The 25431-nt window shown below is 35.9% G+C and overlaps 1 protein-coding gene and 1 non-coding gene across 2 annotated transcripts in view; both read right to left on the minus strand.

Annotated features, from left to right (window-relative positions):
- The window catches only part of SGCZ (sarcoglycan zeta), a 1170111-nt gene that overhangs the window by 404149 nt on the left and 740531 nt on the right, over nucleotides 1-25431 (minus strand). The gene's annotated exons all lie outside the window — the stretch shown is intronic.
- Nucleotides 12505-12609, minus strand: LOC116558560. The gene has a single exon (XR_004272065.1). It is a non-coding gene; the product is annotated as a U6 spliceosomal RNA (small nuclear RNA).

Below are 25431 nucleotides of genomic sequence, written 5' to 3' on the forward strand. Positions count from 1 at the left end.
AAATAAATCTGAAATAATTTTAAATTAATGAATTATATGACAAGTTCCAGATCAGTGATGTATATACAACAAGCATTAGTTCAAATGGTACAATGTTGAATATATATATTATGATAGATTTTTGCTTTTTTTCAGACAGGGTCTCTCTGTGTTACCCAGGCTGGAGTGCAGTGGTGTCACCATAGCTCACTGTCACCTCAAACTCCTGGACTTGAGCTATCATCTCACTACAGGTGTATACCACCATGCCTAGCTATTTTTGTTAAAGGCACAGTCTCACTATGTTGTCCTGGTTGATCTCAGTTCCTAGCCTCAACCAAATCTCCTACCTTATTGCCCAAATTATTGGGATTACAGGTGTGAGCCACTGTGATGGCCTGATGGTTACGTTTAAGTGTCAACTTAACTGGGTTAAAGAATGCTCTGACAGCTGGGAAAACACATTTCTGGGGTTTTCTATGAAAGTGTTTTTATATTAGCATTTGAGTCTATAGTAAATAATCAGGGGTAAAAGAGGTCCTCTCTCACCAGTGTCAGTAGGCACCATCCAACTGACTGGGGCCTGCCTCAATATAACAAAATGAAGAGGATGGGTTCTCCAGCTTACAGACAGCAGAACCTTGGACTTGTGAGCCTCTATAATAATGAATATAAGCTGATTCCCATCCTAAATCCTTCCTTATATATTTCTATATGTCTTACTGATTTTGTTCTCTGGAGAACCCTGAATAATATACATGTATATATAAGTGTATATATGATTTATTATAATAAAAATTAAAATAACACCTTATTATCATAAGTGAACTAATAATTTTTAAAAGCCCACTATTATGCAAAATTTCTCCCTCTAACTCTTGAGAAAACAGTCACTTATCTATGGTTAATGGTCAGTCAGAGTTTAATAAGATTAATTTCAAATTCTGCCCAAGTCCTACTATGTATGCTAATACAATAATCCTTATAACAACTTGGAGAGATAGTTATTAACATTCATACTTTCAGAGGAGATGATGGAAGTTGTGACAAGTTAAGTTAGCTGCCAGAGTCTTGTACAGTTAAATGACCAAATAAAAACTAAAATCCAGGACTGTTTGACTTCTGCATACATACTTTTGCTTTGTGCTTCATTGTCTTAAAGAATCAGTCCCCAACCTCCTTTATGCACTTTCAGAAAGAGATAGACACTCACCTACTCTAAACCAAATTATTGCATTCCCCTCACTGTGCTTTCCAAAGGGTACAAAAGCAGGCTGTAACCATACTTGCTATCCACACTATAAACCCATTTTGTTCCCATAGGGAAATGTCTGAGGATCTCCTGTGGGTTGCAAATATTTTTCATCTCATTTATGATTTAGGTAAACTCCACTTATTCTACTTCCCTTAATATTTCCTTCTGTTCAAATTCAGTCTTTTTTTCATTTTTGTGACTAATTTACAGTAATAAATTATAAACATTAATATTTAACTATATAAAATATGTTTATAAAATTAGTCATATGACTTTTCACTGGCCTAATATTGTTGTATTAATAAGGCAAAGGCCGCTGGCAAAACAACAAAACCCTTTAAAACCAACTTTGAGACGTTGAAGTACTTTGGCTTTAAGCATTTGATTTTATGAGCTCATTAATGAATGTTAATATTCTTCACTGAAATTTGCTACCTATATTTTTATGCTTCTTGTCACTGTGAGTTGTTTTACATACTAGTGATTTTTATTACCCTATTAGTATTCTAAATTGAGTGTGGGTAGTAGAAATGCCACAATTATCTTATTTTTATTAGATACCTCCTCAAAATAGTTTTACACTATTTTATTCTCCTTCAGTAGCTTATCATCTACTAAATCCGTCTAAAACAATATATAAAACAGGCTAATAAATGGCTCCGTTTAGCTAAGTCTACTCTAGTCTAATTACCATGAAAACATTAGGTCTACATTCCTAAACGTTATAAACAACAACTTTTTTTTCTCCCCATTTATTTATTTTATTGCATTTTAGGTACATGTGATGAAAAATTTTTTGAAGTGCTCTGATTTTTCTAAGAATATGCTACTCCAGACTATCTTAAGTTTACACATGTAAAAGAGAAGGAAATGTAGGAAATATGTCTGAAACATTATACCTCTTCTTTAGATATAAGAATTTTCCAGCTTAGTTTTAATACCATAACCAATTTGATATCGCTCTTTTGCTCTGCAACCTTCAGCTCTCAATAGATAGTTAAATTTTATTTTTTGGGGAATTTTAGACTTTAAGGAACTCACTCAAGATGGTTTAAGAAATGATGCTGGGGATAAATTGAAGATTTTCACTTTAACAATAAGTGCATATTAATTATGAAGATGGAACCTCTTGAATATGAAAGGCAGATAGCACCAAATTCTGAGGATATGGGACCACGTGCACCCTCATTCATTGCAGGAATGAAAATGTTACATCACTTTGGAAGACAGTTTGGCAGCTTTTTTTTAAAACAAAAATAAGCATAGTCTTATCATATAATCTAGCAATCATGCCCCTTGGTATTTACCCAATGAAGTTAAAAACAGGTCCTCATAAAAGCCTGCACAACAATGTTCACAGCAGCTTTATTCATAATTGCCAAGCTTGGAAGCAACCAAGATGTCCCTCATTAAGTAAATGGATAAATGGTAATACATCCGGAAAATGACATGTTAGTCAGTATTAAAAACAAATTACCTACCAAGACATAAAAATACGTGAAGGAATCTCAAATGCATGTTTTTAACTGAATGAAGCCAATCAGAAAATGCTATATACTATATGATTCCAACTACATGAAATTCCAGAAAAGGCAAAACTATGGAGACAGTTAAAAAAAAAAAAAATCAGTAGTTGACAGGTGTTATGGGGGATAAAGGGATGAGTAGGTGAAGCACAGAGGATTCTTAGGACAGTGAAACACTTCTGTATAATACTAAAACTTATGGATATTATGCTCAGATTTTTAAATAAATGAAACAAATTTAAAATATAACTAAGAATCTATTTTTTTTTGTTTCACCTTAAATTCATGATTGCAAAGGTCATGTCTTCATATTTCCTAGAAAAATTAATATCCCCTGCTCCATTCACTCTCATGCTTTTTTAGAGTAACAGTTCTTATTTTCTCTCCTTCCTATTTTCACTCTTGTTGATGAGTTTATTTTCTACTTCATTTGCAAAAAAGTAGTAATCAAAATCTATGGTTGCTACATCTGCTCACCTTCACACATCTGTACCTACATTCTATTATCTCTCCTTTTCGTATGGATGAACTGTCTGCGTCTAACTAATGTCGACTCCTCTAATTGTGACGAGGTCCTGTCTCCTGTTGTATTAGGGTTCTCTAGAGGGACAGGACTAAAAGGATAGATGTACATATAAAAGAGAGTTTATTAAGGAGTATCGGATCACACAACCACAAGGTAAAGTCCCACGATAGGCCATCAGCAAGCTGTGGAGCATTTCCAAGTCCCCAAATCTCAAAAGTAGGAAAGCCAACAGTGCACCTTCAGTCTGCAACCGAAGGCCTGAGAGCCCCTGGTAATCCACTGGTGTAGGTTCAAACGTTCAAAATATGAAGACTTGGAGTCTAATGTTCAAGGGCAGGAAGCATCCAATACAGGAGAAAGATGGAGGCCAGAAGACTCAGCCGGTCTTATCTTTCTGCTGACCTCTGCCTGCTTTTATTCTCGCCAGATTGACAGCTGATTAGATGGTTCCTGCCCAGATTGAGGGTAGTTCTGGGTCTCCCAGTTCACTGACACAACGTTAACCTCCTTTGAGGACACCCTCACAGACATACCCAGGAATAGTACTTTGCATCCCTCAATCCAATCAAGTTGACAACCATCACTCTTGTTATCTATTTACAGTTATCATTCCAGCAATCTTCTTGCTGCTGCTTCTGCAATTTAATTTCTCCGCTAAATCCTTCACATCAAAAAAACAACAAAATGGAGTTATTTCATTTAATGTTTTTTTTTAAACTAACAGCTTTCTTTACCCCAGTTTGCCTACCTCCAGAACCCCATTTCTCTTGCCTTCGTTTTTTTGTTTGTTTGTTTGTTTTTTTACCAGACAGAGTTTTGCCCTTGGAGTACAATGGTGCCATCTCGACTCACTGCAACCTACGCCTCACAGAGTCAAGGAATTCTCCTGCTTGAGCCTCCCAAGTAGCTGGGATTACAGGCATGCACCACCACATCTGGCTAATTTTTAATTTTAGTAGTGATGGAGTTTCACCATTTTGGTCAGGCTGGTATCGAATTCCTGACCTCAAGTGATCCACCTGCTTGGGACTCTCAAAGTGCTGGGATTACAGGCATGAGCCACCATATCTGGCCAGCCATTCTCCTTTTATAGCTATTTATTTCTAATTGCTTGTATTCAATTACTCTAATCCCGTTCTCTTTTAAACTTATTTTATTCAGGCTTATTTTCTTCTACTTCCCACACTGAAACAGTTTTCAAGGTGACTAATATAGGTAACTATTTATACATTGGCCATATACTTATGTATAAATAAAGTACACAAGGTCAAGTATAATGTATTCTGCTAGATTACGCTTAGCAACAGCACCTACAATCTACTCCTTTGACATCTACAATCACTGCTCCTTCAAATATTTTTTCTATTTTCTTCGGGACACCATATTCTCTTATTTATTCTCCAGCCTCCCTGGAGAATTCTTCTCATCCTCCTTTGCCAAATCCACCTTATCTCCCACCAAAATTTGAAGTTTCCCAAATTTCTCTATTATTTCAATGTTTATTCTTTGCTACACAACAACATTACTTAAATCCAGTTTCATGATTTAGTTATGCTTATAATGCCACACAATATACTCAACTTGGAAATTTATTCAATGTTTGTGTTTAATAATTCTTATCATGCTGACTTTTTCAGTAACAGAGCTTAGGGCTTGAAATTCTTACCTTTAAAAAAACAAGTTATACTTATTCCACATAACACCCAGAAATAAAATTCTTGAATATTAAAGACATTTCAGCATAAAAACGTGACATTCTTTGTAATGACAATAATGTCATTATAAAGACAATAAAGAATATGGTAAAGTTTTAAAAATAATATTATTCTTTACATAAAAATCTCACAAAAAGTTAATGAATAAAGTTATCTTGAACATTTGATAACTTTTTTTTAATTGTACTTTAGGTTCTGGGGTACACGTATAGATCATGCAGGATTGTTGCACAGGTACATACATGGCAAGGTGGTTTGCTGCCTTCCTCCTCCCATCATCTATATCTGTTATTTCTCCCCATGTTACCCCTCCCCACCCTCCCCACCCCCCATTGTCCCTCCCCTAGTCCCTGCCAGTTGACTGCAGTGTGTGATGCTTCCCTCCCTGTGTCCACATGTTCTAATTGTTCAACGTCTGCCTATGAGTGATACCATGTGGTGTCTGATTTTCTTTTCTTGTGTCAGTTTCCTGAGAATGATGGTTTCCAGATTCATCCATGTCCCTCTGAAGGACACAAACTCATCGTTTTTTATGGCTGCGTAGTATTGCATGGTGTACATGTGCCACATTTTCTTAAGCTGTGAACATTTGACAACTTTTATATTCACAGCCTATGTTTATCAATAGATACTCTCAGGAAAATAGAAAGACTTCCAGCAAACTAGAAGACACAAAATGTTTGGGCAAATTTACTGTGAGATTAATAAAAATTATTTTTATTGAACTATTACTGTCACAAAAAAGCACAAAATTAATGACTATGAAATTTATAGCATGCATTACTGATTAGTGAATTGAGTAACCCCCATTGATTGTGAGGCTGGGATTTCTATGACCCCTCCTCATGCCATTATTTATAAGTTATATATAAGGGTCTCCTTTGTTCTATAAGCTTTCTGTCACTCATTATTAGAATTTTAAATAAACTAGAATTTTATACAAACTAGAAAAAATGTTAATATAACCAACATATAAACAGCTAAGTGTTAATATCCAGAATATATAAATGATAATACAAATAACCCAGTTAAATGATGGACAAATAATATAGACATTATACACAATATGAAAACATGAATAGAGAATTAATATGTGATGCTTAATTTTGGTAATCAGGGAAATGCTATTTAAACACAGGGCAGGATGGCCTTTTACATTAGCCAGTTTGAAAAAAAATTAATATTCCAATCACAAGTGTCAGAAAAGTTACAGAACAAAGAAGACTTTTATACATGACTTAGAAGTAATGAGATGGGGAGGGGTCATACAAATCGCTGCTTCACAATCAATGGGGGCTATTCAATTCACCAATCAGTAGTGCATGCTATAAGTTTCACAGTCATTGATTTTGTGCTTTTTGTGACAATAGTCCAACAAAAATAATTTTTTTCAACCTCACAATAAATTAGACCAAATATTTTGTGCTATTGAATTCCTTTAGTCCCCATTACAGTATTTCATTATGGCTGAGTTTACTGTGTTTTATTTTGAAGATGCATGTTATAACTTTAGAAGACACAAGGATTTTATAACATCACTTGCCTCTGGGAGTGAAAGTGGGAGGGAGTTTTTTTTAATTACATGTTACCTAATGGAATTTTATACTAAGAGAATGAATTACTATTCTGTGACAAAATTAAAATTTTAAAAATTGAAAACTTTTAAAGTAAAAAGTTTGGTAGATGAGAGGTTCCATCTCTAATCAGGATAACAAGTGATTCCTCTATAAACAACTAGAAAACTAGACAAACTGTATGAAACAATCATTTTCAAACATTGGACAATTGGCAACTAAGGACTGTTTTTCTGCAGTTGAGAAGAGAAACAAACAATGTACGATCTACAGTAGCCCCTGATTTCTCCCTGGGGATACGTACTGGACTATACCACTGACAGAAGAACCCAGGTAGAGCTTGGAGAAATCCCTGCGTTAAAGAGACAGAAACACTCTTTCCAGAGGACTAAATGAGCATCTTAAATTCAAAGTAGGAACTAGACAAAGAAAGAGCTTCATAAATCAACATAGGTTTCCCCTGAGTGATGCAGGGCCTGACTTACTAGCTCAGGGAGCATCCATCCCTGGATCTAACATCTAATTTCCCCTCCTTGAATGTCCAGGGTAACCACCTTCAGCTGTGTTCATATGTGCAAATGACAGATTCATCTCTGCCTCTCAAGACTTCATAAACCCGTGTAACACGTTCTACCTTTTATAGAAAACATACATAATTTCTCAAGCAAATAGCATTTCCGGTGTTTTGGAGAATTCACTCAAACTTTGGGATTCAAAGTTGTGGGTAAAACACTTTTCTCACTTCACCTTTATCTTTATAATGGTGCCTGATTTTTCCTCCTTTAATCTCCCTTTTTGTTCTCAGAAACAAAATAAATTTCCTGGCTTATCTATTAACAATTATAGCATTTTTGAAAGTCTTTTGTTGCTTGATTGAGTGTGGTAGTTAATTTCATGCTTCAACTTGACTGGGTTGCAGGATGCCCAGATAGTGGTTAAACATTATTTCTGGGTGTTTCTGTGAGAACGTTTCTGGAAGATATTAGCATCTGTGGAATAAGTAAAGCAGAAGGCTTTCCCCAATCCGAGTGGGCATCACACAACCTGTTGAGCGCCTGAATAGAACAAAAATGCAGAGAAAGGTAGAATTATTTCTCTCTGCTTGACTGTACGAGGGGAGATATTGATTGTCTCCTACCCTTGGACAACGCCTTATACCACTGTCACTTCTAATTCTCAGGCCTTCAGACTTAGGCTGGAATTCACAACACTTCTTCCCTGGGTCTCCAGTTTGCGGAGCACAAATAATGGGGACTTTTCAGGCTCCATAACTCCATAAACACATGAGCCAATTATTACACCATATATCTTTACACACACACACACACATATCCTATTGCTTCTGTTTCTCTAGATTGCCCTGATATACAATGCAATTTCTCTCTCATTTCCACAGACTCTATCTCTTACCCACAGTTAAATATTGAAATCATCTGTGCATCTTTTAATACTCTTGAAGTCCAGGCTTCCCTAAATAGATGGACTGAGTATCTCTGAGGCAGATCAGATTTCCATATTTCAAAACACATGCTTTAAAAGAAAATCTTATTTTAAGTAACAGTGACAATTTTGGTGGAAGGCAAATGTGGAACAAATGGGATTTGAGGCCTGGTGCAATGATTCATGCCTGTAATCCCAACACTTTCGGAGGCATAAGCAGGAGGATGTCTTGAGCCTGGGAGTTTGTGACCAGCCTGAGCAATACAGTGACATTCCATCTCTATAAAAAATTTGAAAAAAATAGCTGGTCATAGTGGTACATGCCTGTGGTCCCAGCTACTCAGGAAGCTGAGGTGAGAGGATTGCTTGAGTCCGGGAAGTCAAGGCTAGGGTGAGCTGTGAATGCACTCCTGCATTCCAGGCTAGGCAACATAGTGAGACCATGTCTCAGAAACAAAACAAAACCAAAAAAAGAAAAAAAGTACTTGATTTCGATACTAATTTATTCACTTTTGACAATGTAAGTTACGTGGATGAGGAAATTCAAAGAATGTATATTGTACTATGTGAATGATCACATTTGATCCTGACCTACTAATGGGTAAGTCTTGCTTAATTGTATAACTAAGAATAATGGGTTTCAATTAAGGTAAATTAACATATATATATATAATACTATGTATATATTAATATATGCAGCATAAATATGACAGTTACTTTCTTTTCAGTTTTAGCCTGAGAATAAGGTTGCTTTGATTATATATGTAATCTTTTAATAAATTCCTGTTTACTCCTTTATGTATCACACTAACATATAGGTTCTGATTGCTGACTAAATGGATTAAGGATAATTTTGTTCTCTCCACTTAGTATCTAACCCATGAAAACCCAGCATTTTGCAGTTTCTACTCCTTAATGACTATAGAAGAACAATGGAAAATATGCCACATTATTAGAGATCACATGTCACTTTATTATGCCTAAATTTTCCCTAAAGATGGAAACAACGTAATAATTACAGTAAGTTACACATATATGTAAACTGGTCATACAATATAGCTATTAGGATTATGAAACTAGCTATACAACTCAATGAAATTTAGATATGGATATGTAATTCTATATATTAAATTTCCATTTCTATTATAATTTGCTATTAATATGGCTCTGCATAATCAACTTTCTTGAATATATCAAAGAGAAATGGTATGATGAGAGCTAAGTACAAACTATGCAAGTTAGTGACTATGAAACAGTGACCAAAGCAAGTCATACACCATTGTTTTAAATATTTTTTTTTATGTTTTGTTATATATTTAAAGGCTTACAAATAAATCTCTAAATTTAGAAATTTGCATAGCTGTAATTTTTAAAACATTTCATTGCTATCTTGGTTAGCAGTTTCCTGTTTGTTTTTTTTAATTTCACACATTTACACAAATGTTACAGTACAATGGGAGTGTCCTGGTATGGAAAAAGATAAATTATATTATATGTTTGGTTTTCGTCATGGTTTTAAGAAATATACTTCTTTTAGCTAATTTATTCTGAAAAATAGGAATATTATATTTAATATTTAAGCCAAATAATTATTTTTGAATCTATTTTAAAATATTGTGCTCATATTTATATCTAAAAGGTTTCTGTCATTCATTAATATGATTAAGATAAAACAACTACAGAAAATTGTTGGTAATGAACCAGAGAGATCATTTAGCTCCAGATTAAATGCATTGCTTGGTGATATTTCTGTTGCTTCATAGTATAATAACATATATTAAATGCTTTACAGTGAAATTATTATATATATTATTAAAAAAACATCAGTAACAGCAACAGATTGATATTGAGTCATATTCTGAAATAATATTCTTTTGCTCACACTGTGTAAGTATTCTGTTTCTGTTTATGTCTTTAAATGACTAAAAATAATTATTTAAAGCAAGAAAGCAGGAAAGTCATGGAAGGCACTGAGACAGAGGCTAATAATTTATGCAAAATTTTCTCTCACCTCCTTGTTCTTTCAGAATCCCTCCTTGAGATTTTGTGGGATAGAAGATTATCCAACTAAAAACTATATTTCCTATCAGTAATCCTATCTTTTTTTTTTTTTTTTTTCCAGATCGAGTATTGCTCTGTAGCCCAGTGATCTTGGCTCACTGTAACCTCTGCCTCCTGGGTCCCAGTTCAAGCAGTTCTCCTATCTCAGCCTCCCAAGTAGCTGGGATTATAGGCACAAGCCACCATGCCCAGCTAATTTTTGTATTTTTTAATAGAGATGGGCTTTCACCATGTTGGCCAGTCTGAACTACAGTAGTTTTGAACTACTGGCCTCATGATCTGCTCGCCTCAGCCTTCCAACGTGCTGGGATTCCAGGCGTGAGCCACTGCATCTGGCCGAATTTTTCATTTTTAACCATATTATTAACGGTGGCATTAAAGTAGGCCCTGACGGGTTCTATGCTTCCAGATTCTCCCTTGATTTCCTCTCATAATGTATGAGACATGTGTGAGGACACAGCAAGAAAGATTCTCACTGTAATGGAAGCTTATATCTGAAAGATGTTGGGTGACATAAATGGTTTCTCCTTCCTCACCTGTCTCTAGACACTTGCAATACTGCCAACACTTTCCTTTCTATGGAAGCAGGAACATGAACATAAGCTATTTAACTATTTTACATTTTCTCTAGAACAATTTTTATATCTACTGATAAAATAAAAAATAGCTTGTCAGCTAATTAATAAATATCTCAAAAAGTATGTTTAGCACTCTCCTTTCCCTCAAAGTTGTTCTGGTTTGGACAATAAATTATATAGCCCCACTACTTTTTGGTTACAATTTTAAAGATTAAACTTGCCTACACTTCCTTTCCCCCTTGAAGTTGCCTAGAAAATTGCATTGTTGTAGCTCCTGTGGAACCAGATACAGAGACCATGTGTTGAGCATGCATGGTAGTAAGAACCACTAAATATGGATGTCTGGGAGAAGGCATGAAACACAGCCTCCCACCCGCCCTGGGTCCTTCCACTGCACACTGTTACTCAAGAGAGAAATAAAGTACCGTGTTTTTAAGCATTGTATTTTGCTATCTTGTTGCTGTCTGTCTCCTAAGTAATATATTCCCTAAATAATAAAGATCAAACATTACTTGTACATATTATGTTAGAAGTCACTCATAGAGAACTTAGGCTTAACTGTACTTCTTGTGAGTAATTAGGGGTGTGTCTGTGTGTGCGTGTGCCATGATCTCATTCTGCCACCCAGGCTGAAGTGCAGTGGCACCATCACAGCTCACTGCAGCCTCAACCTCCTGGGATCAGGTAATGCTGCCCCTCAGTCTTCCAATTAGCTGAGACCACAGACATGCCTCCCAGTGCTCAGCTAATTCTTTGATTTTTTTTGTAGAGATGGGGGTCTCACAGTGTTGCCCATGCTGGTCTTGAACGCCTAGGCTCAACCCATTTTCCCACCTCAGCCTCCCAAAATGCTGGGATTACAGGCGTGAGCCACTGCACCTGGACTGTGAATGATTAAGTTTTAAAGTTAATCATTAAGGTGAAAATCATGCAAAGTCAACAGTATCAGCATACTTCTATCGTTGAACCTAACAGAAGCCTGAACATTGGAACAGACTAATATTTAGTAGAGCATGAGATGAAGCAGTTTCTTACAGTTTGGGACTATGTCGTGTGAAATATGTGTGTCACCTAAATATCACACTCAGAGCTGTGACATGTTCACGCTAGAAGTGACTCTGAGTCACTGAACCCAGATTCATATGCCTCATCTTTGATTCCTCCAGGATATATGGACCCATGATGGAATCATTTGCCTTTGATTGGTTATCCAAACTGTTCTCTCTTTTAGGACAGTATGACCATGGTATATTAGATAAAATCTGGAGGTCCTTTAACACTTGGCTTCTGTTGGGTCAGATATATTCCACCTCGTCATTTCCTAAAGTAATTGTAAAAGCTTTCTTCTTATATGTCCTCTAAATAAGAATATGAAACCATCCTGAATCATGTCTTGTTAAAATACTTGCAAGTATGTTGATTTTAAAAAACAATAACAATTGTAAGCTATAAGGAATATGAGACAGATGATATATGGCAAAGTATAACACTCTATACAATATAGATACTATAAGGTTACCTCTCTTTCCTTTATGATTATTTGGTTTGTCATCTAGATATGCTGATTTATACTATTCTGTTTCTTCCAGATTCCAAGAGTTTGAGTCTTGAAATGCTTATGACTTCAAACCATTGCTCTTCTGTTTAGTGATAATTTATTTCAATTATGTTTCTAAGGGGTAAAAAATTGCTTGAGAATGGTTTAAACCTATAATATTGCTGAATCCCCAGCTGATTTTATCTTACCCCAGAGAGAAATTTCTTTGGCCAGGTGCCTGAGGGAATTAGTAGTCTGAAAACTCCTAATACTTAATATAATGTCAAGATATTCATACCTTAATACTACTTTTAAAAAATAAAAATGTGTCACAGACCTACGTGTCAACTTTGGACAGGGGGCCTGCTAGTCTTGTCTGTCTTATTCCAGTTTTAGCACATGTGCAACTGAAGTGAGCATCTTAAGGACTGGAGTTCCTACACTGTAGTTAAGTGTTATGACAAGCTTAATTCTGTTTTATCTTTTCTTCCAGTACACAGTATTTTGGGTTTCCAGGCAACCTCAGTGGTTAACCAGGAACCCCACTTTTGAGAAGCTTTAAAAAACAACTTTTCTCTCCCTAAGTCCCCAAGGCTCTCAAATGCGCAGCTCAGACTTTCCTTGGCTTTCTCCAGAATAGTAAATTTCCTGACATGAAAAGAGTTCTGAACGCTAGATTCCCCTTTCTTACTTCTGGTCCTATCCAAATCGCAACCTCGTTGTTCCCTACTATCTCACTAGTTTACCGATGGTATTAATAAACCAAACCAAAACACATTATTTGTCATATTATTAGAAGCCCAAGATTGATGGCTTGATAATAATCCTATGTTGTATTATGGATAAAAGTTTGAAATTCTGTGTCTCATTGCCATGTTTAAAATAAACTGTTTTCATCTATTGCTTATGAGCAGGAGACTACAGTGGACTTAAATTTCCTCCAGCTAGACCAAAATTTAAACAGGCTTCCTTCTGATGCTAGGGGCTTCATTTGTACTTTCTAAGATTACTCACCTAAGTAAAGGTGCAATTGCCTCTTTGAAATGTAAATCACCCGCTAGCCTCTGGCCACTTTTACAACAGGGAAATGATTCTCCAGGGTCTGGGAGTTAACCCACTGAAATGTAATCCTCTAGAAAGATAACACACCAATCTTTTTTCAGTCTCTGTGAGGGGTTAGGAACCTAACTTTCCTAAACTTCAATTAGCAAACACAATGGCCTAATCACATTGACCAACCTCTCTCCTAAAAGCATGCGGATTTCCCTAGCTGATGCAAATTCTCCTGCCTTTTGTTTCAGCAGAATTGAATTCAATCTTTCTCCTCTATTGCGATAATCTTGACCTCTTTTGCAATAGTCTTAAATAACATTTTCTCCACCTCTTTAACACCATCTCTTGTAATTTTTGACATTTAACAAAACATTAGTTGTGGAAATTTACCCTTTTTTTCTCCATGGATTCAGCAGCAATATCTAAAAAAAAAAAAAATCGTCAACCAATCTCTTACATATTTTTGATATAAAGGTAAAACACTGCAAACCAGTGGAACTGAATGTAAAGTAATTCAATTTTATAGAACACATCAGTTTTTTTCAGGCTCTTAACTTTATTAAACATAAAAGGGCAATATAAATTCCTGTGGAATTCCCCTTTTACTTAAGAATTCGTTATCAGAGAATTACTTTAACAAGGGTGTTTTGTAAGAGGCTGTGGTTGCATTCAAAAATTAGAATGGGAACGAAGACTTGTAAAAATTAAACATTTTAAACTACCACTTATCATATTCACTGTGTCTATGATTTGACATATTTCTTTCGATGGCCACAAAATTATAAAACGGATACAAAATAATATCTTCAAAATATTAAGAAAGTTTTCTTCATAAAAAGATTATAAATATAATTCAAATGGGCATGACACTTTTACTAAATAGATTGGCTTTTTTGCTTCAAAGAACCCATTTGTACATCTAAATTAATTTTGGGCAATATGTGTGAGTGCATGTGTGTGTAGATGTGTGGATGTAAATGGCAATAAAGGGGAAGGTGGAAAAAAAGAGATGGCCTTTTTTAACATAATTTTAAAATACACAAAACATACGTACTAAAAACAAGGATGTGGTGAAAACTAAGTATTGCGAACTAGAAAAAAAGACTTGTAATTGGCATATTTAAGACTTTAATATATATTATTAAATATATAGCAAATATAAATCTTATACAGTTTAGCTCCTGTATCTCCCAGTCTCTGTGAGAGGTTTCGAATCTAACTTTCCTCACTTAGTAAACACATCTGGCCTAATCACATTGACTAACCTCTCACCTAACACCATGCAGCAGGTTTCAGGAGCTCACACAAAACTCTCCTGCAGATATGTTTTATTTCAACAGATATCTTTTATTTCAACAGATATGTCAAACGTTACAATGATACAATAATTGTGTAAGATAATATTAGATTGACTCTCAGAATCACACTCAGCTTGATTACCAACCTTTCTGCTGCATCTTACTCACCTATGTCTTCTGTGCATTATAGTATAAGTTATTGTAATATAGAAATATGGACTTCCTTTAAATTCCACTTTCTGCCTAAGAAATACCAATTTTTTTGAGTATGGTAAGTGTTTCAAAGCATTCAAAAATGGATAATGTAGGAAATACACTGCAAAACGAGGTCTGATTCTTATCCCCTTATTCTTAATTGTTCTTCCTCTCTCATGTCTCTCTGTTTCACTTATGAGTATAAAATATTATTTTCATATATTAAAATTTATAGAAATAAGGTATTGACTTGATCACCCAACCAATCATTTATTGAGTGTACATTAAAAGTCAATTTGTAATCTTGAGAACAGCTCAGGAAACAAATGAATGGTTGACTTTGACATACATAACAGAAATACCAACATATCACTAAAAACATCATACTTCTGACAATTCAGGTTCTTATGTAAGCTTTTAAGGTTAGAATTTATCATTTAAAAAATCATTTTATCAAGTCATTCTTGAGACAGAAAAGTAGAATTAGATCATGTATTGCTATTTCAGTAGCTAAAATTTTAAGTAGTGTTTTTAATCAACTGACAGACATGTAATTCTTAGTTTTACATACCGATATTCATCAAAAATTAAAAACTTTGAAAATTATTTCTGTCTCATTCTACTAATCAATTTAAACATTTCAATTATTTCATTATGTTTCTTCATTCTTCTTGACCTTGAACACTTCTTTCCAGCCCAGTATTAAATTTAATTAATGTCTAATTTGTTTACTTGGTTTAGTTACTTTTGACCATGTTTGGTACATGTCTTATAAAGCAGGCATAGTCCTAACTCCTCCAAATTCCTAATGGCCATACCCCAAGACACATACCACAATGTAAACACACACACACACACACACACACACACACACACACACACACACACTGCAGTAGATCAACACATAAGATACTCTGTTGGCAAAACATCATACATCAGGGATCTCTCAGTGTACTACCCACTTCTGTAATTTATCAGGACTGTTCAATTGAGGTGAGTCTACAGAGATTCCTACGGCAATTTGAGTGCTAAGCTATCTAACTAGTGGTTAGACACTATTTGAATAATGCACTAAACATAACTCTTGAGGCTCTGAAGAATTTATGTACTTTCTAAAGAACAAGAAGTTACAAAATCCTGAATAACACAAGTTTCTTATATCCTTTAATAGAAAAAGGAAAGCTGATATCAATATGAATATTATGAATATACTTTATATTTACTTCTATGTGTGTCAATTTTTCTTTGTTTGTAATATATATTTTTATGTTACTGGGAGTAAGAAACATCTAAGGAAAAAGAATATAAGAAATAAAATTTTCATTGTTACACTGTGCTTTGGTCCAGTAACTCTGCACTGCACATATAGGCTATAAATTGGTGTCTTGGGGAACCACTTTGGTATTTCATTTTAATAGCTCATTCTGGAGAATATATTTGAGCAGTTCATGTATTACAACTGATTTAAATTTTGTCCCATAAAGAAATGAGTTTTCAAAAATATGTCAGAAGCCTGGATACTGTAAAATCCTTTATCATCATAGGATAATAAAATGCTAGCCATCAGTTACTCAGAAATTGTTCAATAAATCTAAGATGACTTAGATATAAATAGTTATGAGTGAATATGGCTCATCATTAATGTTTGTAAAAATTAATACTGTCATTTATGATTGAGAATAAAAAACTAGAAACGTACTTTGATAGACATAAATGATAGATATAAACTTACATAAAGCAAGAGAATAATAGATGTGTTAAAATATTTGTTTTATAGATAAGAATTTTGATGAAATTGTGTTCAATAATATGAATCAAATGTGTTTTGTATACTACATCAGCAGTTACATCATTACAACCTTTTAAATATTCCATTAACTTCGAAATATACTTATCACTGAAATAATCTGATTAAATGAATTGTGATAGTGGATAGGGATTGGTGTAAGCTGAAAACAATACTATACTTCTTTAAAAATTATGTTTCTTTGTGTATTACCTGAGAGCAGATGGTCAATAAATTAATTACCGCACAATGCCTACCATAATACTTAAACCTGAAAGGAAAGCAGTAAATGTTTACTAAATAAAATTGGTGAATTGCTTTCATTTTATACTGTTTCCTGTTCATTTCAGGGTATACCCAAATCTGCAACTCTAAATAAGGCCCAATTATTTCCTCCTTCAAGTGGTACAAGACTCAAGAAGAAAAACAAAAAAGTTATTTTGTATATTCTAGTCTCTATCTGCTCCAAATCACACTAACTTTTCTTGAGTGTGGTACAAGTACTGATGTCAAAGGCATGGTTACCATTGTCACCTTCTCTTGTGCCTTGAGGCTTAACCTTCCTAATTTACTTGAATTAATTTGGAAAAGTCCCATTTCATGATACTTTAAGCAACCCAGATGTCTTTCACTAAAAGTGGTAATCTTCCTATGTTATTTTTTCCAGAAAACGATATCAACCTCTACCTATACCTGAAATCTAAATGTAATTCTTGACATTTCCTTCTTCACATTTCCATTTCCAATTACCAAGTCTTATCAGATTTTACCTTCTCTATATTCTTGAATTTTTTTTTCTCTTTCTGTCTTCATTGCTATCATGGAATCTAGCCCACCACTGTCTCACCTGGGCTATGGTGAGCACGTCTAAAGTGCTCTCCCTGATTCTCTCTCCAAAAAAATTTTCTCTGCTATATCCAGATTGACCTACTTGAAATGCAAATACAATTTACATTGCAAATTGCTCTGTTTAAAAACTCCCAAAGGCTTCACATTGGTAATAGGATGAATATCAAGAGTCCAAAATGGAGTTCAAGCGGTGCAAAATCTGTTCTTTGTATTTCTCTCTCCCCTCCTCTGGTGATATGAATTTCTTGGATTTGAATGATTCAGTAATAATTTTTTTTCTCAAATGTAATATGCTTCTTGTCTCCTGGACTGTGGTCTTCTTATTCACATGGTTGTCCAACTACCACTTCATATTTATATAATTAGCTCTTAATCTTATTTTATTTTGTTCTTCAATCTTCCCCACCAAGGGAAGCCTTACCTGATATCCGTAAATAAAAGACTTTCATAATAGGAGCTTTCATAACAGTGCATAACTTTTCTTTGTAGTAGGATAATTTTAGTTATAATATCATTTTTATGTTTTTATATTATTATTCCTATTTGTCATAGATAAAGCTGAGCACACTTTTTGACAGTAAGTCTAATGGACTTTTGATACAATTAGTAATTCAGTACATAATTGCTTTCTATAAGCCATGATCAGAGATTGAGAAAAAAAAATATGCAGGAGTAATCTATCACAAGTGGAGGGACAAATAGCCAGGCAATACTGAACTACCCATTCATCTCTTAAAAACAGGGTTAACATATTTATTCCCCTGTTTTCAGGAGGAAGCATGGACAGTTTCTTGCTTGCTATCCTCCCAAATCACTCTTTCTGTGAAGAAAGTAATTAATCTGATAAATCATACAAAACTTTGATTTTTACTGGTCTGCATTAACACAGTGGTGAATCCAAGAAGTTGAAAATGAAGAGACTTCTGAGCCTGTCTTTTCAATCGCTATCTTTGGGTTCTTGAAACTGCTTGTTGAGCAAAATAGGAGGCACTTGTGTAAGAGCTGCAGAGGCAGGCTCAGTCCAGCTACTGTTTTCATGAATCCAACTTTTACAAGAGTGACAGAATGTCAGAATTCCATGAGCCAAAAGCTTTATAATGGGAGAGAAAGAAGGGTATTTTACTTCCCAATCTAAGTTTTACATATTTTAAATAGTTAATAAAGTTAACAAATAAACCTGCACACACACACACACACACACACACACACACACGCTTGCACATGTGCTCACACATGCACCCACAGTCTCCTTGCAGTAGTTTTTCAATTGTTTAAACATTCATGAGAAGTGATCTGATTTTATATTTTCACTCTACCAATACTTGCAATAGGCTCTGGCTGCAAGACTTTTGTCAGTCAATTATTGGCATTTGAGAAACAGCGTCTGTTCTGAGAGATAGAAGATGTTGATACAGCCCTACATCCTCAGTAGACATGTGATTGTTTGAAACCAGAGACAGGTAAATGGTTTTCAGATGGTTGTATAGCTGTGGGTTTTTTTTGTTTGTTTTTGTTTTTGTTTTTTTAAAGTAGCCTGCAGTGGCTTTTTAACAGACATAAACCATATTATTAGGCCTCAGAGCATTAGTATTAGGTTTTATTTGCTTATGTTAGGCATGAGAAGGTGGCACTCTCCTAGCTGCCCTAAATATTGTTCCTTGTCACATTTTCCTATTGAATTTAAAGGCAATGCAGAGATTGTGTCTAAAGTTACCTTATATCCACGTGTTTGCCATAGGTTTTTGGAGCTCCCATTCCGAACATGGTCTCAGGTTGAATCTTCAGGGTCATAAATTTAAATTTATGGAGGATTGTTTTGTACCTCTCAAGGAATTTGGATTCACTACCAAGAGATTGTAGAGTTTATCAAAAAGAAGATTAAAAAGGAATAAGGGTTCTTGCTATACAGGAACATATCATCTTCTTTGGGTAATGCCTATCCCTGCTCCCCGAAATAGCTAGAGCATTAAATGTTTGTAACCAGTTCACAAAGAGAGAAGTAGCTTCCATTAGAAATGACATCAATACATTACTTCTTTCATTGAGTAACCATTGCTACAAAAATATGTCTGCTGAATTAGTTAGCATGCTTATTGAGATAACTGATTTGTATACTGTGGCGGCATTTTATAGACCAAACACTAAGCCCCACTGAAAAACTGAATAGAATTATTTGACAGTTAAGTATTGCTGAAAAAGTCTGTCTCTTAGTCTCAGAAAGTGATCAGATTGATCATGTCTTCAGTATGTAGTCATAATGCAACTGTATATCAATAGCATACATTAGAAATTTTATATTATACACTCTGCATACAATTTCTCATATAATCCTTCAGTACACGCATCAGATAGGAAAATGATTTGGACTTAATTGCTTCACTAAGGTCAAACACCAAAAACCTCATTACAATGGCAATGTCAGAGGTTCTTCCAATTAAAATAAAGAAAGTTACCAAAGCTAAGTGCTCCTGCCATAATGAGAAGATATTGGATAAACCTTTTTTGAAAAATCATATATTTTTTTAAAGTCATCCAAAAGTTATGGGCCTAAAGTTTCAATGGGCTAAATTTCAGAGAAAAACAAGCCCTTCCTAGGTGGTCACAGATTAGCAGCTGAGCCCATCCCTAAGGACATTTGCTGGATCTAGGGATTTGAGTAGATAGAACAAGCCTGCGATGTGCAAAGTGACAGCTGGAATGCTGGGAATAAACAATATATTTAATTTACAGAAAACTGTGGAAGGGGCTGAAAACTACAAAGATATGTGGTCTCCTGGCACTTATTTATTTCACTTTTCTTTTTAAATTGCACTTTGGGTTCTGGAGTACATGTGCTGATCATGCAGGATTGTTGCATAGGTACACACAAGGCAATGTGGTTTGCTGCCTCCATCCCCCTGTCACCTACATCTAGCGTTTCTCCCCATGTGATCCCTCCCTGGCTTCCCCACCTCCATGCTGTCCCTTCCTTGGATCCCCTCAACAGACCCCAGTGTGTGATCCTCCCGTGTCCATGTGTTCTCATTGTTCATCACCTGCCTATGAGTGAGAACATGTGGTGTTTGATTTTCTGTTCTTGTGTCAGTTTGCTGAGAATGATGGTGATTTCTGCACATTGATTTTGTATCCTGAGGCTTTCCTGAAGTTCCTTATCAGTTTCAGGAGATTTTGGGCTGAGACAACAGGGTCTTATAAATATGCAATTATGTTGCCTGCAAATAGAGACAACTTGGTGTCCTCTTACTCTAATTGAATACATTTTATTTTTTTTTTCTTGCCTAATTGTTCTGGCTAGAACTTCCAATACTATATTAAATAGGAGTGGTGAGAGAGGGCATCCTTGTCTTGTGTCAGATTTCAAAGGGAATGCTTCCAGTTTTTGCACACTCAGTATGATATTGGCTGTAGGTTTGTCAAAAATAGCTTTTATTGTTTTGAGATATGTTCCTTCAATACCTAGTTTATTGAGAGTTTTTAGCAGAAAGGGCTGAATTTTGTCAAATCCCTTCTCTGCATCTATTGAGATAATCACGTGGTTTTTGTCTCTGGTTCTGTTTATGTGGTGGATTACGTTTATAGACTTGCATATGTCCAACAAGTCTTGCATCCCCGGGATGAAGCCTACTTGATCATGATGGATAAGATTTTTAATATGCTGTTGCAATCAGTTTTGCCAGTATTTTATTGCAGATTTTTGCATCTATGTTCATCATGGATATTGACCTGAAGTTTTCTTTTTCTGTTGAGTCTCTGCTGGGTTTTGGTATCAGGATGATGTTGCTGTCACAAAATGATTTAGGAACGATTCCCTCTTTCTGTATTGTTTGGAATCATTTCAGAAGTAATGGTACCAGCTCCTCTTTGTACATCTGGTAGAATTCAGCTGTGAACCCTTCTGGACCTGTACTTTTTTTGGTTGGTAGGCTATTAATTGCTACCTCAACTTCAGTCCTTGTTATTCGTCTATTCAAGGTTTCAACTTCTTCCTGCTTTAGCCTTGGGAGGGTGCAAGTGTCCAGGAATTTATCCATTTCTTCCAGGTTTACTGGTTTATGTGCATACAGTTGTTTGTAGTAATCTCTGATTGTATTTTGTATTTCTGTGGAATCGGTGGTGATATCCTTTGGTCGTTTTTTATTACATCTATTTGATTCTTCTCCCTTTTCCTTTTTATTAATCTGGCTACTGGTCTGCCTAGTTTGTTGATCTTTTCAAAAAACCAGCTCCTGGATGTATTGATCTTTTTGAAGGGTTTTTTTCATCTCTATCTCCTTCAGTACCACTCTGATATTAGTTATTTCTTGTCTTCTGCTAGCTTTTGAGTTTTTTTGATCTTACTCCTCTAGCTCTTTCAATTTTGATGATAGGGTGTCGATTTTAGATCTTTCCTTGCTTCTCATGTGGGCATTTATTGCTATAAATTTCCCTCTAGGCACTGCTTTAAATGTGTCCCAGAGATTCTGGTAGGTTATGTCTTTGTTCTCATTGGTTTCAAAGAACATCTTTATTTCTGCCTTCATTTCATTGTTTATCCATGACATTCAGGAGCCAGTTGTTCAGTTTCCATGAAGCTGTGCAGTTCTGAGTTAGTTTCTTAATTCTGACTTCTAATTTGATTGTCCTGTGGTCTGCGAGACTGTTTGTTACGATTTCTGTTCTTTTGCATTTGCTGAGGAGTGGTTTATTTCCAATTATGTGGTCAATTTTAGAGTAGGTGCAATGTGGTGCTGAGAAGAATGTATATTCTGTGGATTTGGGGTGGAGATTTCTGCAGATGTATGTTAGATCTGGTTGGTTCAGATCTGAGTTTAAGTCCTGGAAATCCCTGTTAATTTTCTGTCTCATTGATCTAATATTGACAGCGGAGTATTAAAGTCTCCCACTATTATTGTGTGGGAGTCTAAGTCTCTTTGTAGGTTTTAAGAACTTGCTTTATGTACCGGGGTGCTCCTGTATTGGTTGCATATATATTTAGGATCCTTAGTTCTCCTTGATGCATTGATCCTTTTACCATTATGTAATGTCTTTCTTTGTCTCTTTTGATTTTTGTTGGTTTAAAGTCCATTTTATCAGAGACTAGGACTGCAACTTTTTTTTTTTCTTGCCATTTGCTTGATAAATATTCTTCCATCCCTTTATTTTGAGCCTTTATGTGTCCTTGCATGTGAGATGGGTTTTCTAAACACAGCACACTTCTGGGTCTTGACTTTTTTGCCAATTTGCTAGTCTGTGTCTTTTAATTGGGGCATTTAGCCCATTTATATTTAAGGTTAATATAGTTATGTGTGAATTTGATCCTGCCATTTTGATGCTAGCTGGCTGTTTTACCCATTAGTTCATGCAGTTTCTTCATTGTGTCACTCGTCTTTACCATTTGGTACGTTTTTGGGGTGGCTGGTACTGGCTGTTCCTTTCCTTTGTAGTGCTTCTTTCAGGAGCTCTTGTAAGGCAGGCCTGGTGATGATGAAATCTCTCAGCAATTGCTTGTCCATAAAGGATTTTCTTTCTCCTCCACTTATGAAGGTTTGGCTGGATATGAAATTCTGGGTTGAAAGTTATTTTCTTTAAGGATGTTGAAATTTGGCCCCCACTCTATTCTGGCTTGTAGGGTTTCTGAGGAGAGATCCACTGTGAGTCTGATGGGCTTCCCTTTGTGGGTAACCTGACCTTTCTCTCTGGCTGCCCTTAGCATTTTTTCCTTAATTTCAACCCTAGTGAATCTGATGATTATGTGCCTTGGGGCTGCTCTTCTTGAGGAATATCTTTGTGGTGTTCTCTGTATTTCATGTAATTGAATGGTGGCCTGGCTTGCCAGGTTGGGGAAGTTCTCCTAGATCATATCCTGAAGAGTGCTTTCCGGCATGGATTCATTCTCTCCGTCACATTCAGTTACACCTGTCAAACATAGATTAGGTCTTTACACATAATCCCATATTTCTTAGAGGCTTTGTTCATTTCTTTTCACTCTTTTTTCTCTATTATTACCTTCTCATTTTATTTCATTGAGTTGATCTTCAATTTCAGATACCCCTTCTTCTGCTTGATCGATTTGGCTATTGAAACTTGTGTATGCTTTGCAAAATTTCTTGTGCTGTGTTTTTCAGCTCCATCAAGTCATTTATATTCTTCTCTAAGCTGTTTATTCTAGTTAGCAACTCATCTAACCTTTTTTCTAGGTTCTTAGTTTCTTTGCCTTGGGTTAGCACATGTTGTTTTAGCTCTGATAAGTTTTTCTTACGCACCTTCTGAAGCCTGTTTCTGTCAATTCATCAGATTCATTCTCCATCCATCTTTGACCCCTAGCTGGTGAGGAATTGTGATCCTGTGGAGGAGGAGAGGCATTCTGGTTTTTGGTGTTTTCATCCTTTTTGCTCTGGTTTCTTCCCATCTTAGTGGCTATATCTACCTGTGGTCTTTGTGGTTGGTGACTTTTGCATGGGGTCTCTGAGTAGACGCCCCTTTCATTAATGTTGAAGCTGTTTCTTTCTGTTTCTTAGTTTTCCTTCTAACAGTCAGGCCCCTCTGCTGCAGGACTGCTGGAGGTCCACTCCAGACCCTGTTTGCCTGGGGATCATTCAAGGGGGCTGCAGAACAGTAAAGGTTGCTGCCGGTTTCTTCTTCTGTTATCTTCATCCCAGAAGGGTACCTGCCAGATGATGGCCTGAGCTCTCCTTTATGATGTGTCTCTTTGGTTATACAAGGTTGGGTAGCTGCTTGAGGAGACAGTCTGTCCCTTATAGGAGCTCAAGTGCTGTGCTGGTACTTTTAAGTCTGCTGCAGTGGAACTCATAACCACTTCTTTTCCCAGGTGCTCTGTCCTAGGAAGGTCAGCTTTATTTATTTATTTATTTATTTATTTATGACCTGTCATGCTGCTGCCTGTTTTCATAGATGCCCTACCCTGCACAGAGTAGTCTAGTCACAGTCCGCCAGTAGAGGCATTGCTGAGCAGCCGCAGGCTCTGCCCAGCTGCTGTATGAACTGCCTCGGTAGTGGCGGACTGCCTCGGTAGTGGTAGTCACCCTTGACCCCACTGAGCTGGACCATCCTGGGTCCAGCTGTGCTTGCAGCAAAAAACTCTCAACCCGAGCATTTCAGATTGCTTGTTTTGTGGCGGTGGTACCCACTGAGCCAGATCATCTGACTGCCTATCTCCGTCCCCTCCTGTTCAGTTGAATGAGTGGCTCTGTCTCCCAAGCATTCCAGGTGCCAGTTAAAACGGCCACCCAGATTTGTGTGAGTTTCTGTCCACCAACCCAGCACTGGCAGAAACCACCATGCTGAAAACTCATGGCACTTTTCAGCCTGTGAATCTCCTGGTCTATGGGCAGTGAAAAATTTTTGGAATTGCTGTGGCCATTCACCCTCTGCATTGTTCTTGCTGGAAACTGCAATTCAGAGCTGTTCCTATTTGATCATCTTGGATCTTCCCCCCTATTTATTTCACTTCTTAAGAGACAGGCTCTCATTCTATAATTCAGGCTACAATGCAGTGGCATAATCATGGTTCACTGCAGCCTCAAACTCTTGGCCTCAGGCAATCCTCCTCTTGTGTAGATGGGACTACAGGAGCACAACATCATGTCTGGCTAATTTTTTTTTTTTTTTGAGAGACAAAAATCCACTATTTTCCCCAGGATAGTCTAGAATTCTTGGCTTCAGGTATTTTTTCTACTTTGGCCTGTAAAGCACTGGAATTATAGGCATGAGTTACAGTGCCCAGCCTCCTCTAGCATTTAGATACTAAATTCTGTTGGAAAAATTAATACGAAATGAATATAAGTAGTATCTTGAGTATTATCTTCCCATACACTCATAGGATTGTTTAGTGTATCTTACTACCTCAGCAGACCATTCTTTCATCAAACTCTCCAAGCTAAGTATTTAAAATTTAATTTTTGCCTTACAATAAACTCTATGCTAAAGTTCATTATGTTTGATGTTGACAGTCTGTTTTTGTATTACCATTGTAGAAAATTAATCACATTCTTTATTTCATGAGACATTATAATTATTGTTTCCTACAAGTTTCTCTCTGGTTTTACTTATTTAATTCTTT

This window comes from Sapajus apella, unplaced genomic scaffold (genome assembly GCF_009761245.1).
Source record: "Sapajus apella isolate SASKATOON/1434 unplaced genomic scaffold, GSC_monkey_1.0 scaffold21, whole genome shotgun sequence".
Classification (NCBI taxonomy): domain Eukaryota; kingdom Metazoa; phylum Chordata; class Mammalia; order Primates; family Cebidae; genus Sapajus; species Sapajus apella.